Below are 16,434 nucleotides of genomic sequence, written 5' to 3'. Positions count from 1 at the left end.
ATGGAGGGAGAATCAAGATGTTGGAATACGGTAGGGACATGTTCGAACAGATGGAGAAGCATTAGTCAGGGTGAAGCAGAGAGGGCACATTCCAGGAAACAGGAGAGGACAGAATGACAGCAGAGGGGGACCTGCAGAGTGAAATACACAGGAAAGCAGCGGACACAGCAGTGTAGTGCCACGGTGAACAATACCCCCCAGCATTCAACGAGCAGCTATCTGAACTGAATTGGCAACAAGGTGGGAAGGGGCGCTCACTGGGAGCTCAGTAGGAAAAGCCAAAGACCTGCCCATCCTGTTGTTCCGTTTGATTGACCAGGAGCAGAGAAAGAGCAGCAGCTCCCACACGGGCAGTGCGGGAACAGGGTAGATTTCACAACCCACTCCACCCTATAGAGACAAATCAGGTGGCACTTTGTATAGGAAGGGAAAGGCTATGGACAGTATTGCTCATGCACTGGGCTGGGAGTGAACTCATTTCTGGCTCAGTGAACTGCAACAATGTGGCATCCTACAGGTTCCACCCAAGACAGGTCCAAGTAGCCCTCAGACCTGATGGCCAGCAGATCAAGAACTTTAGTAATGGCACATCAGGCACCATTTTGTGCAGTGTGGAAAAACTTAAAGACTGCAGGGATAACACTAAGCTGCACATGCACTCAGCTCAGTGACAACTCCATGAACTCGCTGCATTGCACTAGTCCCACAGGAAAATAATACCAAATTTGGCACCATATGGGTCAAAATAGGTCTGTGTAGCCCTCAGACCCCTAACAGCCAACAGGTTCTGACAAGATCATCTCCACCAACAATCTAGTTTTATAGGACACCTGGTGTCTCCCTAATCCTGGGACCTGCTCCAGCCAAAAGTGGGAGAAAAGTTGTAGAGACAATAGTGCAGTCTCAGCTCAGTATCACAGGAGGTGGAGAGTGGTGAGCCAGTAGCTGTGGCTACAGAGATCATGATGGAAGTCTAACATAAGAACCCAGACCTGACACTTGCTGGAGGAGTGTCATAAGTGGCTGCAAAAAAACGGGCCATATGTCAACCACAGCAAGTGAAATAAAATGGTAGATTTGTGGGTGACACAGCTAAGAAACCTGCCCCAAGGTGAAGAATCTGATGACCAGAAGTACATTGACCAAGAGCAAATAGAAGCAACAGAGGCACAATGAATATTGCTGAAGACTTCCCTGCAAAGGAGCAAAACCCTGTGCCAATCTCAGAGCTCACTGAGGAACACACTGAGAAAATGGGAGATACAGAATTCAAAACACTTGTTACAAAACTTCTTACCAACAATGAAAAGCACATAAGGAATTCAAGGAATATGTCACACAGCAATAATAGCAATGAATTAAATGAAAGCCGATATATCAGAAATGATGAATACAGTGGAGCAAATTGAAAGTACAATGGAGAGTCTCCAAAATAGAATGAAGCAAGCAGAAGAAAGAATCTCAGAATTAGAAGATATTTCCTGTCCCCAGGGGGAAGCAAACAACAAGCTGGAAGCAGAGATGGATCAAGTCAAAAAAAGTATTCAAGAATTGAAAGACACTCTGAAAAGGCCAAATCTAAGAGTTATGGGAGTCCCAGAAGGTGCAGAAAGAGAAGCTGGGTTTACAAATGAATTTAATGAAATAATAAGGGAAAATTTCCCCAATATGGAGAAAGAATTGGGAAACAAGTTCCAGGAGGGGCACAGAACTCCCAAGAGGCTTGATCAAAAGTGATCTTCACGAAGACGCATGATCATCAAGCTCTCTTCAATTGAACAAAAGGAAAAGATCCTTAAATGTGCACGTGAAAAAAATCAACTGACATATAAAGGAATGCCAATTAAACTCACAGGAAACCTCTCATAGGAAACTCCACAGGCAAGAAGAGAATGGAGTGACATATTTCAGATTCTAAAAGCAAAAATTGTCGGCCCAGGATAACATATCCAGCAAACTTTTCCTTTGTCTTTAAAAATGAAATAAAACTCTTCCATAGTCAAAAAAAGTTAAAGAGCATGCCGCTTCCAAACGTGCTCTACAAAGGATGATCAAAAATGTTCTCTAGACATGGGCCCGGTTTGATGGCCTAGAGGCCAAAGTCCTTGCCTTGGATGCGCCAGAATCCCATATGGGTGCCTGTTCGAATCCTTCTAGCTCCATTTCCCATCCAGCTTCCTGCTTGCAGCCTGGGAAAGTATGTCGAGGACAGCCCAAATACCTTGCACCCACATGGGAGACCTGGAGGAAGTTCCTGGCTTCAGATCAGCGCATTACTGACTATTGCGGTCGCTTGGGAAGTGAATCATCAGACAGAAGATTTTCCTCTCTGTCTCTCCTCCTCTTTGTATATCTGCCTTTCCAATAAAAATAAATAAATCTTTTTTAAAAAAGATGTTCTGTTGACAGAGAAGAGGAATAGTGCCTACTGAAACCAAAGGCAAATGTAAGGAACATCCCTGTAAAATAACGACAAAAGTGGGCCCAGCGGCATAGCCTAGCAGCTAAAGTCCTCGCCTTGAACGCACCGGGATCCCATATGGGCGCCGGTTCTGGTCCCGGTAGCTCCACTTCCCATCCAGCTCCCTGCTTGTGGCCTGGGAAAGCAGTCGAGGACGGCCCAATGCATTGGGACCCTGCACCCGCGTGGGAGACCCGGAAGAGGTTCCCGGTTCCCGGCTTCGGATCGGCGCGCATCGGCCCGTTGCGGCTCACTTGGGGAGTGATTCATCGGATGGAAGATCTTCCTCTCTGTCTCTCCTCCTCTCTGTATATCCGGCTTTCCAATAATAATAAAATCTTTAAAAAAAAAAAAAAAGAGTACCCCTCAGCTGCTGGGCAAGCGTTGTAGCTTGTCCAATGGCAGGCAGGCCGGAAGCTCAGTGTTGGGACCTATTTGGAAAATAAACTATCTTGAAATTTAAAAAAATTAAAAATATATATATACATGTATATATGAATGGGTGGCAATTTGGTCCTGTTATTTTAGCAACAGATTGTTTATTGATTTAGACTTCTGTCGTTATTTTTTTCTTTAAAGATTTATTATTATTGGAAAGCCGGATATACAGAGAGGAGGAGAGACAGAGAGGAAGATCTTCCATCCGATGAATCACTCCCCAAATGAGCCGCAACGGGCTGATGCGCGCCGATCCAAAGCCAGGAACCGGGAACCTCTTCCGGGTCTCCCACGCGGGTGCAGGGTCCCAATGCATTGGGCCGTACTCGACTGCTTTCCCAGGCCACAAGCAGGGAGCTGGATGGGAAGTAGAGCTGCTGGGATTAGAACCGGTGCCCATATGGGATCCCGGGGCTTTCAAGGCGAGGACTTTAGCCGCTAGGCCACGCCGCCGGGCCCTGAGGGGTACTCTTTAGTAGCATGTTTGAAAAGTGAATAAAAATCCATATAAAACAAATATTCAAATAGTTCTGTAGGAACACAGATAAGTGTGGTCCCATCTCCTAGCCTTCCATATTGCCTGCCAGCCCTACTTTTAGACACTTCACAACTGGCGGTAATTAAGTTAAATGGTTCCCCCACATCCCATAATTCAAGCTACATTCGCAATTAACAGCTACAGAGTGGCATTTACACGTTAGCACTGGCCGAGTCACAAGTCGCTGGGTGCCGTTCCATCCCGCTTTCCTGAGCACAGGACACAGGCAGCATGCGGTGTCTGGCTCCCCAACCTCAGGCGGGAAGTCGTGGCTCTGGATCTGCTGCATGAGTTGCCACATGGGTCTCCACATCACGTAGTAGATGGTGGGTCTCTGGAAGCCATTGAAGGTGGAGGCTGCAGCCACTGTGTAGGCACCCATGTTCTCAAAGAGCATCCAGTCCCCGAGGCGCATCTCGGGTAGGCCACAGCGCTCCACAGTCCGATCCAGGCCATCACATGTGGGGCCCCAGACGCTGAAGGAGTACTTCTCATCCGGTTTGGGTCTCTTTTGCAGCAGGGACCTCACGTGCGCGTGGTCGTACAGGGTGCAGTTGAAGGAGACGTGCATATCATCATTGATGTAGTACATGAAGGTCTGCTCACTTCCCTCATCCTCATCATCAGAGCCCGGCTGCTCCTTCAAGACGAGCTTCTTAGCAATGATCTTCACCTCCAGGGTGAAGGCCAAGGCCACATAGTATCGCCCGGCTCCGCAATGATCCTTACCTCGGAGTTAGAGGGGAAGTACTCGTCCAACGCGGGGTTGATCACACTGGTGATCTCTTCAAACTTGAGCTTCATGTCTTCCGACCCAGGGAAGCCCCCGCCGATATCGATCAGATATATGTGAAATCCCACCTCAGCCCGCATGTCAAAGACGCAGCGGGCATCGGACAGCGTTTGGACGAAGGTTCCCTCCAATATTCACTGGTAGAGTTTCAAAAGCTTCCTGGAGAGATCAATTAGTTACGCCCTTGGCTACCCGTATCTATGGGGCAAAGACTTTCATTATGTGAATTATTAAAAGACACAATGCCAGGGGGCAGAGTTTCCCTAGACGCCCCTCATCTACAAGCCTTACAGGAGTCTCAAAAGGCCCTGAGCAAGGCTCAATTACAGCTGTGGACATTTTCAAATTCCTTCATGCTTATGGCTGCCCTTGTCCAGGAGGGCAGTCCCCTCCGGTAGGCCAATTTGTCTGTTGGAGGGGTGCCCAGAGATTGTACTTACCCTGATCAGCTGGCAGATCTGAGTCAGAAAGGCAGAGAGCTAGCCCTTAGGTGTTATGACGTTGAACCAGCAAAGCTTGTTGTCCCTTATCTAATGAGTGATTCATTTGAGGCTGGCAGCCTCCCTTGAAGGTTATCTCAGCACCATTGACTGCCATTATGGGCCATATAAGTGGGTCACCTCCTTCAATCGCTTGGATTGGGAAAATCCTGCCCTTTTTAGCCAACAAACCACGAGGAAGAGGAAGAGAAGGGGCCGCAGCAGTGGTTTTTCTGCCCGATCATGTGTATAAGACCTGTTTTGAGCCATGTCAAGGATCAACACAGTATGGGGAACTATTTGCTGCAGTTTTAGCCCTCTCAAAAGTTGAAAAACCCTTTAATCTGTTCTCCGATAGCCTTTATGTTGTACATTTGCTCCCAGGATTGGCTCAGGCATACATAAAGCTGGATGATAATCCTACCACCCCTCTATGATCCAGGTCCATCCCCCTCTGTCTGAAGCTCTCTGTTTGCTCTCCTCACTGGGTAGCAGACAGAGATTTCCTATGTTTAAACTTCCTTTTTCTCCATTTTAACCTGCTCTCCCAGTTTCTCTCGACTTAACCACACCCAGCCACCCTCAGGGCCTAGACTCCTCTAGCTCTCCCTCATACCCTCACCCCTTAGCTGAGAGGGGCGGAGTAAGATGACTATGTCTCTGTTCTAAATGTTTGGTGATTGTGTATATGTTTGTTTATTCATTATTGTTGGTGTCCCGTTACTTTTGTCTGGACAAGACTGAACTTTTTAACCTTCTTCCTCCAATTCTTTGTCTTGAATTGTTTAGTTGTTATTCTTATTTTGAATTAGGAGCATGTGTGACTGACTGACAGACGAGATAGGATGGACCATGACTATATGCTATTAGAGTAAATGAATACTTACATAGTTACAAAGAATGTATATTGATATTTATGTTCATTGGTCAAAATGTGTTCTAATCATGTAATTGATCCAGATTGTAAATCACTTGTGTTCTTATTTACAAAGAAGTATGTGAGATTTTGCCTTACAGGAAAACAACAAGTTCTTTAAAAATGTGTAGTAAAATCAGTCATAATGTGTATATTTTCTGAATATTTGCCTTTAAAGCAGTGGAATTAAAGTCTGATTCCTTGTGAAGGACAAGAGTGTTTTAACATCTCCTTTTAAGTTATATTCGTCTTATTGATAACTAAACCTGCTAACTAGCTTCAGTAAATTCTCAGGTAGCCTCTTAAGACAAGAGCCAAATTGAGAGGAAGGTAATTTGAAAAAACCTGCTGCTTCCCAGTTTTAAAGTGGGTTTGTTAAAAATGTGTTTCCTCGAATCGGAAGAAATGGCTGAAAATTGCTTAAAACAATTGTATTTAAAAGTTTGGCATGTTTTTATTTAGAGTATGTCTTAATTTGGAGTCTTACATGATTGTTTCAAAATGTAAATCAAGAAAATTGGCAGATTATTAAGGAAGAGAATTACTTGTAGAATATTTTGTCCTACAGAAGTATGGCTATCACAGAATGGAAAGAGAAAGCTGGGACAAAATTCTTACAGGCTTAAGTATGTTGAGAAAGAGATGGGGAAGTCAGAAAATTTGAGAACTAAATCTTGTAAGCTTTATATATATATATATATTGGCTATAATTGTAAAGATATTATTGCAACATTAAGTCTTTAACATTAATACTTACTGTATGCTGACATTAATATCTGTTTGCAAAAGGCTAGTAAATATCTGAAAAATCTTTAAAAAGACTAATTTTGAAAGCTATTAAAAACTGAAACATTGAACTTTATTTTTTTAAACTTATTTTATTTTGTATTTTTATTTTTTAAAGATTTATTTATTTTTATTACAAAGTCAGATATACAGAGAGGAAGAGAGACAGAGAGGAAGATCTTCCGTCCAATGATTCACTCCCCAAGTGAGCCACAACGGCCGGTGCTGCGCCGATCCGAAGCCAGGTACCAGGAACCTATTCCAGGATCCCAAGGATTTGGGCCATCCTGGACTGCTTTCCCAGGCCACAAGCAGGCAGCTGGATGAGAAGTGGAGCAGCCAGGATTAGAACCGGTGCCCATATGGGATCCTGGTGTTCAAGGCGAGGACTTTAGCCGCTAGGCCACGCCGCCGGGCCCAACATTGAACTTTAGATAGTCTCTGTTTAATTGGTGACTGTGTCAATTGTCTATTGAGCTTCAGTAAGCTCTATTCTTGTTTGTTCCAACCTTGAATTTGTTAAACTATTAAAAAGTTATGAGATGATTTTCTGCATTAATTACTGTGGTTAAGATTATATTTCCCTTTTGGTGACTGCCTAAGGAAATATATGTTTTGCTTTCCAGTTAGGTAATCCCTTTGGTTCTCTATATTGTCTTTGTTAAATTCTAATGGTTTAAAAAGAGCTACATTTTCAAGAGTGTTTTCTTGAAAGATGTACTTATTTTGAAATATTTATGTGGTCATTTTATAAGTGACAAAAAAAAATCTTGATCTGTCACTGTTTAAATCAGCCTGATTCTTCTGATTTTGGAATTTTGAGATGGACCCTTGGGAGTCTCACATTCAGAAGAATACTTGTCAAAAGATTGCATCTTTCTTTTGGTAAAGTTAATTGTGTAGAAAGAATTTGATTACAGGAAGGACTTTGGAAAGCCTTGCCAGTGGGGAGCCAGGATTAGTTGCAATCTTGCTGGGAAGGCTCAAGAAATGGTTGATATGAAAATTTACAGGGGAGGGGCCCAGTGTGATAGGTTAGCGGTAAAGGACCTGATGTGGTAGCCTAGAAGCTAGGGTCCTGCTTTGAACGTGCCTGGATCAATGGGTGCCTGTTCTGATATCTGTGTCTCCTCTTCCCATCCAGCTCCCTGTTTGTGGCCTGGGAAGGCAGTGGAGAATGACCCAGGGCCTTGGGATCCTGTACCCACGTGGGAGAACAGAAAGAGGCTCCTGACTTTGGAATGCTTTAGCTCCAGCAATTGCAGCTACTTGGGGAGTGAACCATCAGATAGAGGATCTTCCTCTCTGTCTCTTCTCCTCTCTGTATATCTGCCTTTCCAATAAAAGTAAATACATCTTTAAAAAAGAAAGTTTACAGGGGAGAACCTCATTAGTTCTCAGGTTTAGATAACAGATCAAAAGGATGTACTTTCTCCTCCAGGGTGAGGGAATAGAAACTAACAGACCAAGGAGAGGCACCTGCTAGATGAACAAATTGATAATTGGTATACTCCTTTTTATTCTTGATGTGTAAATTCCTCAAGTCCTCCTCCCTAATCTCTAAGTCACCATCTGCTTGTGGTGTCATCAGTCATAATGGCTAGGCCCCTGGGTCTAGAAAGTACAAGCAGGTGTAAAATCCTACAGGTGGTTTCACAGTGCTATGTGAAATACAGATGTCTCTACTTGCTTAATGTTTGATAATTCTAAACATAGACACTTTGTTTTCTAGTTTTCAGCAGACCTATTGTATGCATTAAAGCTAAAGTCTAACAATAAACTATAGATGTGGTTTATTCAGATTACTAAGAGCAAGATGTATTTCTAAACAATTGGTAACTTTAAAACTTTAAGAGGTTTTTCAAAAAGGCTGTTGCAAAAGCTGTTTTGTTTTATAATGCTCAGAGTCATTTTTTTACGGTGCTTTGCCATTCAAGGCCTACCACAACACATGAAGACTGATAATGGGCTATGCTTTGTTAGTAAAAATTTAAGAGAATTCTTTAAATGTTGGAAGATTAGCCACAGTACTGGAATCCCTTACAACCCTCAAGGACAAGCTATTATAGAGATTCCATCAAGATCTAAAAACTCAATTACAAAAAGGGGGAGTTAGTCCTCATCAGCAGTTAGGTCTGGCATTGTTTCCATTAAATATATTAAATTTTTTTTTTCAAAAATGAACCAGTAACCCATTTTCAAAGGCATTGGTCCGGTCAAGAGGTTAAACCTGAGGTTATGGTAAGATGGAAGGACCCAATGACCAGACAATGGAGAGGCCCAGATCAAGTACTAACAATGGGCAGAGGATTTGGGTGTGTCTTTCCAATAGGAGGAAACAACCCATTATGGATGCCAGCCAGAAGCCTCAAATTTTGTATAGACAATCCTAGGAATCCAGCTTTTGATGCCCAAGAACCAGAGGTTCCTGAGGCCAATCCCCCTGTTAAAGCACTGGGGATTAAGACTGTACAGGAAAGGATATGATGCAGGTATCATTTTTTTTTTCTCTTCAATTGATTGTTCAAGAATTTGTATTTCCCAAATAAACCGGAACTGCTTGGATGGATCCCCTGTTGTGTCTGTTTGTCTCAAAGGCTGGATGGCGGGCAGCAGACTCACCCCCTCCAACAATGGGTTACTAAAAGAATCTGTGGGGGAGATCCCACAATAGCCAGGACGTAGATTGTTTCAGGGATTAAATCTTTCACAAAAAAGAATAGCCCAGAACCAGATTTTTTTGCGAATGAAATCTACCAAATGTTTCAAGAGGAACGTACTCCAATGCTCCACAAGATAGTCAGTACAGAAAGGGAAGCAATCCGTCCAAATTCTATTGAGCAAAAATCACCTTAACACCAAAACTAGGTGGAGACACAGCAGAAAAAGAGGAACTACAGACCAAGATCCCTGATGAACACAGATGCAAAGATCTTCAACAAAATACCAGCCAACAGGGTCCAACAATACATCAGGCAGATCATTCATCCAGACCAGGTCGGATTTATCGCTGGCATGCAGTGATGATTTAACATTCACAAATAAATAAATGAGATGCACAACATCAACAAATTAAAGTAATGATACGATCATCTCAATAGATGCGGAGAAGGGGTTTGGTAAAATCCAGCACTTCATGCAAAACAGTTCTATACCTATACATTCTATAGCACAGTCAAAGCAATATACAAAAATCCAACCCCAGTGTCATAGCAAACAGGGAAAGACTGGAAACTTTTCCAGTAAGATCTGCAAATAGATGAAGGTGTCCCTTTTACCACTGTTACTCAATCTAATTTTGGAAAACATTGCCAGAGCTATTAGGAAAGAAAAACAAATGAAAGAAATTCAAATCAGAAATGAGGAATTAAAACGTTTCCTATTTGCAGATAAAATAATTTTCTACATAGGAGAGCCTAAAGACTCAACAAAGAGACAATTAGAACTCTGAAGAGAATTTTGCAGGGTAGCAGGCTACAAAATTAATGATCATAAACCAATGGTGTTATTATACACAAATAACTCCATGGCTAAGAAAGAACTTGCAAGTACAGTCCTATTTAAAATAGCAGAGGAATCTTAAATATCTTGGAATTAACCTAACCAACAATATAAAAGACCTCTATGATGAAAAATTATAAAACATTAAAATGAAACAGAGAAAACATTAAAAGGAAGAAACCTACTGTGTTCCTGGATTGGCAGAACACCACCATAAAAATATGCATATCACCAAAAGTTAACATACAGATTCAGTGCAATCCCAATCAAAATCCCAACAATATTCTTCTCTGAAATTGAAAAGATGATACAAAAGTTTGTCTGTAAAAACAAGAGACCACAAAAAGCCAAAACTGTCCTGCAGAATAAAAATCAAGCTGGAGGAATCACAATCCCAGACCTTAAAACATACCACAGAGCGATGGTAATCAAAACAACCTGGTGCTGGCATAGAAACAGAGATCAATGGAAAAGAACAGGAGCCCACACACGTACAGCCAGATAATCTTCAACAAAAGGACTAAAAATATCCAGGGAGAAAGCCTTGTCTCTTCAACAAATGCTCTTGGGACAATTGGATAACAGCCTGAAGATCTAAGAAACAAGATCCTTACATCTCACCTTATCCAAAAATCGGCTCTAAGTGGATCAATGGCTTCAGTCTGCCCCCAGAAACCATTGAACTAGTAGAAGAAAACATAGAAAACACTCCCGAAGATATAGGCATTGAGAAAAACACCTTAGAAAAGTCACCCAAAGCACGGGTATTCAAAACGAAAATAAACAAATGGGATTTCATCAAACTAAAAAGCTTGTATATCTCAAAGAAAAGGGTCAACAGAGTGAAGAAGCATCAATGGAATGGGAGAAGAGCTTTGCACACCACACAACTGGTGGAGAGAAAACATCCAGGATTTACAAAGAGCTTCAGAAATTCAACAACAGAACAACAACAAAAAAAAACTATGAAAGAATTGGAGAAGGAAATGAGCAAACATTTTTCAAAAGAACAAATTCAGGGCCCGGCGGCGTGGCCTAGCGGCTAAAGTCCTCGCCTTGAAAGCCCCGGGAGCCCATATGGGCGCCGGTTCTAATCCCGGCAGCTCCACTTCCCATCCAGCTCCTTGCTTGTGGCCTGGGAAAGCAGTCGAGGTCGGCCCAAAGCTTTGGGACCCTGCACCCGCGTGGGAGACCCGGAAGAGGTTCCAGGTTCCCGGCATCAGATTGGCGCGTACCGGCCTGTTGCGGCTCATTTGGGGAGTGAAACATCGGACGGAAGATCTTCCTCTCTGTCTCTCCTCCTCTCTGTATATCCGGCTTTCCAATAATAATAATAATAATAAATCTTTAAAAAAAAAGGACAAATTCAAATGCCTAATAGACATATGAAAACAATGCTCAGGCTCCCTAGCTATCAGGGAAATACAAATAAAAACTACATTGAGGCTCCACCTAACTTCAGTGAGATTGACCAACATTAGGAACTCAATTAACAACACCTGCTGATGTCGGAGACCGGTACCTTCCTTCACTGCTGGTGGGAGTGTAGGTGACCTGTAATCATATATTTAGAGTTGCACAGCCTGTGGAAAGAAATTGTGGGCATCTCCAGACATATTATAGGGTGGTAGTGATCAAAAAAGCCTGGTACTGGTACAGAAACAGAGACGTAGATCGACGGAGTAAAGTAGAAAATGCAGAAGGGAACCCACACATGCACAACTATCTGATCTTTGACAAGAAAACAGAAAACAATCCGGGAAAAAAAGGAAGGTCTCTTCAATAGTTGCTGTTGAGACAACTGGCTGATAGCATGTAGAAATAAGAAACCAGACCCACACCTTTCACCATACACAAAGATCAAATCTAAATGGACAAAAGATCTAAGCCTACCCGCAGAAACCATCAAACTTATGGAAGAAAAAGTTGGAAATACTCTGCAAGGTATAGACATGGCTGTCAACAGACAACAAAAAGAAGCTTAATGGAGAAATGACTTTATTATTTTGCACTGTGGCCATCATCCACACTTTCAGGATGACACACTTTGAGAATGCAGATAATTTTATACTCCAAAATAATGCAGATGTCACACAAAGGCTTTCATTAATTCTTATCTTATGTGAAGCTAGCAATTCTTAGAATAGCTATTCTTAGAATAGCTAATACTAAAAAAGAGAAGACATTAATACAGCGTCTTGATATGCTTTGGTCTGTTATTTACAACTCAAGGAAAGCATAAGAAGAGATAGAACTGAGCCCAAGGACGCTCTCTTCTGAGGGAGAGGCACAAAGCAGAGAGAGCACTGTGGATTTTGGTCAGCCACTTGTTGTTCCAAGGTTAGACACAAGCCCAGATGTTCATGGCTTGTGAATCGCTCCCTTGTAATCTGATGCACTCAGCTCTTTCATGTGAGCATAAACTTCCTAGAAAAAACACTAAAAGCAAAACAAGTCAAGACCAAAATAAATAAATGGGACTACATTAAGCTAAGAAGTTTCTGCACACCAAAGGAAACAGTCAACAAAGTAAAAAAAGCAATCAACAGAATGGGAGAAGAGCTTTTTACACTACACAGGAGACAAAGGGCTAATTTCCAGAATACACAAAGAACTCCAGAACAACAGTAACATCAAAACAAACTAGTCAAGAAATGGGCACAGGAAATGGGCAGACACTTTAGAAAGGAGCACAGTCAAATGGCTAACAGACACAGGAAAAAATGCTCAAGCTCTCTGGCAATAAGGGAGATTCAAATAAAAACATCACTGAGGTTCCATCCAACACCTGAAAGAATCACCCATACACACAAAACTACCAAAAACACCTGCTGGCAAGGTTGAGAATAATAAGGCAACAACTACTCCACTGCTGGTGGGAATGCAGGCTAGCACAGCCACTATGGAAGTCAGCTTGGAGGACACGTAGGCAATTAAAAATTCACCTACCATATGACCCAGCAGCACCTCTTCTAGGAATATATCCAACAGACTTTTTACACAACAAAGCAACATGCACCCCAATGTTTATTGCAGCACAATCCACATCAGAAGAACATGAAAGCAACCTAAATGCTCATCAGCAGAGGATTGGATAAAGAAACTGTGGTTCATCTACACTATGGAATGCTGTTTGACCATTTTAAAAAATGGAACACACTAACTACTTCATGGCCAAATGGGCCAAACTAGAGACCATAATGATAAGGGAAATGAGCCAATCCCCAAAGGTCAAATATCATATGTGTGCTCTAATGTAAGATAATAGGTTGTCAAATCTAGAAATACGATGTGAATCTTACCCTATGTCACTTCATACTTACCTGCATCTTTTGTAATAAGATCTTGTGATGTAATTCATTAATCAACCATCCATAAGAGGCTGGTTGTCTATAACCACCTGAGATGGTCAATGTCCATCCCACCACTGTTCTTGGTACAGTCCATAAACAACGAAGGCCTAATCCTCATTGTACCTACATTAGGGCCCCAGGATACAAGAATGAACCAACAATGAAAAGTTATTCTCCTACATGACTGGGAGAAGCATGATGGACTTGGGAAAATTCACAAAGGAAACACATTGTGAACCTGGAGGGAAGAGGGGAGGAGAGGGGGCAGGAACTTGGTTGGGGGTAGGAGAGAGCCCAGCGCCAACTAAATTGTATCAAAAACAATAAAAAAAAATTCACATCTACCATCATGGATTACTACTAAGTCATATAAAAGAACATCTATCATTTGTAACAAATGGGTCCAAACTATAGACCCCTATGCTCAGTGAAATAAATAAATCCCAATAAGACAAACAGTATATGCTCTCTCTGATATAAAGCAAGCCTCATGCAAAATACATGATCAAAAGTCAACGTCATATATTTAAATACTGGAACAGTATCAGAGAGAAGTGAAGATACAATGTAATATGAATATTTACTCCTAAATTTAAAAAAATGGACTCCTAACGAAACTGTTAAATATATCTTGACAATAGGATGCTTGACTTTCTACCATTGTCTATACTTACAATGTGATCACACACTTAAATAACAGAATGAGGGTCTTGTGACTATTGTTGAAAGACTGCTGTTGAAATAACATAGGAGAAAACAGTGGGGGTGGGGCAAGGGAAATGCATAGGGTGGAAGGTTAAAGCCCTGAATCAATGAAATATGTCATGAAAAATAAATTTGATATAGGATGAAAATATTAGTGAGTATGGGGCTTGGCAGCGTGGCCTAGTGGCTAAGGTCCTCGCCTTGATCCCATATGGCCGCTGGTTCTAATCCCAGCAGCTCCACTTCCTCTCTGTCTCTCCTCCTCTCAGTATATCTGACTTTGTAATCAAAAAATAAAATAAATCTTTAAAAAAAAAAGAAAGAAAATATTAGTGAGTAAATAAAAATCATAAAATTATTCATTGTTCATGGATTGGAAGAATTAATATCATTAAAATGTCTATACTGCCAAAGCACTGTATATATCTAACTAAATTCCTTTCAACACACCACTAGCATTCTTTACAAAATTAGAAAAAATCCTAAAAATCCATATAGAATCACAAAAAAAGACCTATAATTGGAAGGAGGGAAGGAAGGAGGGAGGGGAGGTAGGACGGAGGTGGGAAGGATAGGAGGAAGGAATAAAATGGAGGAAAGGAAGGAATAAAATGGAGGAAAGGAAGGAATAGAAAAAAGGAAGGGAGGGAGGAAAGGAGGGGAAAGGGGAGGAGAGGGGAGGGGGAGGGGAGGAGGGAGGGGGAGGGGAGGAGGGAGGGGGAGGGGAGGAGGGAGGGGGAGGGGAGGAGGGAGGGGGGAGAGAGGGGGAGGAGGGAGGGGGGAGGGGAGGAGGGAGGGGGGAGGGGAGGAGGGAGGGGGGAAGGGCAGACAAGGGGGAGGAAAGGGGGGAGTATCGTTCTGTTAGAATTGTGTCCATGACTGTGCCGGGCCCTGTGCTTGCTAGAACATACAAGAAACTAGTCTGGGAATAACTCAAAGTTTCTTTGGAGATCTCCCCAATCGAACTGCTGAACTCAGAACTCTAACCAAGAAAAGACAGAAGACAGAGCAGATCAATCATTCATCTCAGCTATATGTTGGCAGCGAAATATGGGGCAAACGGAGACTTTATGATGGACCATGTCAATCAGGGGACGACCTCATCGAGCGAAACTGGCAGCGATTCATAACTGGAGAACTATTAACACCACTCGAGCACATATCTCAGAGCATGCCCCACATCCGGGACTCGGGGTGGGCAGGATACCGGGTGGGGCTTCTCCCTCAATATCCCCCTTTACCTCAGATACATGATGGAAACAATATGGACATAATAGTATTACCCACTTCCCTATCCCCCTGAACCTTTTTTCTTTTCTCTTTTTCTTTAACTGTAATTAACTATGTAAAGATTGTCAACAGCAATACAATAAAATAGATTAAAAAAAAAAAAAAGAATTGTGTCCATGAACTACATTGAACCTGTTCTCTTTAACATCTCATTAACATGAGAATTGTGTTGTAATTATCATGCATTGGCATTTGCTGTGACACTGATAATCTAATGTAATATTAAATTCCTTTCTTTTTTTTTTTTTTTTAAAGATTTATTATTGTTGGAAAGCCGGATATACAGAGAGGAGGAGAGACAGAGAGGAAGATCTTCCATCCGATGTTTCACTCCCCAAGTGAGCTGCAAAGGGCCGGTGCTGTGCCGATCCGAAGCTGGAAACCAGGAACCTCTTCCGGGTCTCCCACGCGGGTGCAGGGTCCCAAAGCATTGGGCCGGCCTCGACTGCTTTCCCAGGCCACAAGCAGGGAGCTGGATGGGAAGTGGAGCTGCCGGGATTAGAACTGGCGCCCATATGGGCTCCCGGGGCGTTCAAGGTGAGGACTTTAGCCACTAGGCCACGCCGCCGGGCCCTAAATTCCTTTCTTAAAAAGAAAGAATTATAGAATGTGTCAGGGATGAATTGAGCTGGCAAGCCGAATTTATTGTAAACAAAAATGTACTCTTGGGTGAATAGGCAGGCTGTGGCATGGGGAGGGACAAATCTGCCCATGGATGCTGAGATGGGAAGAGACCTTTCTCCTCCTATTGGGACAGGAATATTCATGAGATGGAGAGGAGAGTCCTGGGAAGCAGGCAGGGGTTTCCTGGAATAGGGCTGGCCTCTATTTCCTTTCTTAATAAGAACCCTGCAGATCCGTCATGCTGATTGTGGGGATGGGTCACAGTGAACCCTGCTATGTTAATGAGCTTCGGGTTACCAAAGGTGATGATGCAGTTGACAGCTGTGACTGCCTGCTCTGAGACATCTGCCAGCTCCATGCTTTCTGTGGCTTTCCTTATGACAAGGAAAGATCTTGAGACTTCCTGGGGCAGTTGGGCTCCACTCCTAACTGCCAGCCTGCTCTAACGGGATGTATCAGTAGCTAAATGCACATGTGGTCACCTGAGCACCAAGGTGGTCCAGTAAGAGTAATGCCAATACTGTCATCTGCTCTAAAGCGGGCTGTTGTT

The 16,434-nt window shown here is 42.7% G+C and overlaps 1 pseudogene; it reads right to left on the bottom strand.

The window, feature by feature from the left end:
* Nucleotides 1-3,363: 3,363 nt before the first annotated feature.
* On the bottom strand, nt 3,364-13,241 carry LOC101532185 (ornithine decarboxylase-like; annotated as a pseudogene).
* Nucleotides 13,242-16,434: the final 3,193 nt, after the last annotated feature.

Source organism: Ochotona princeps, chromosome 9 (genome assembly GCF_030435755.1).
Source record: "Ochotona princeps isolate mOchPri1 chromosome 9, mOchPri1.hap1, whole genome shotgun sequence".
In the NCBI taxonomy this organism is placed as follows: Eukaryota; Metazoa; Chordata; class Mammalia; order Lagomorpha; family Ochotonidae; genus Ochotona; species Ochotona princeps.
Note: the sequence above shows the minus strand (reverse complement) of the source record. Positions and strands in the feature narration are given on the sequence as shown.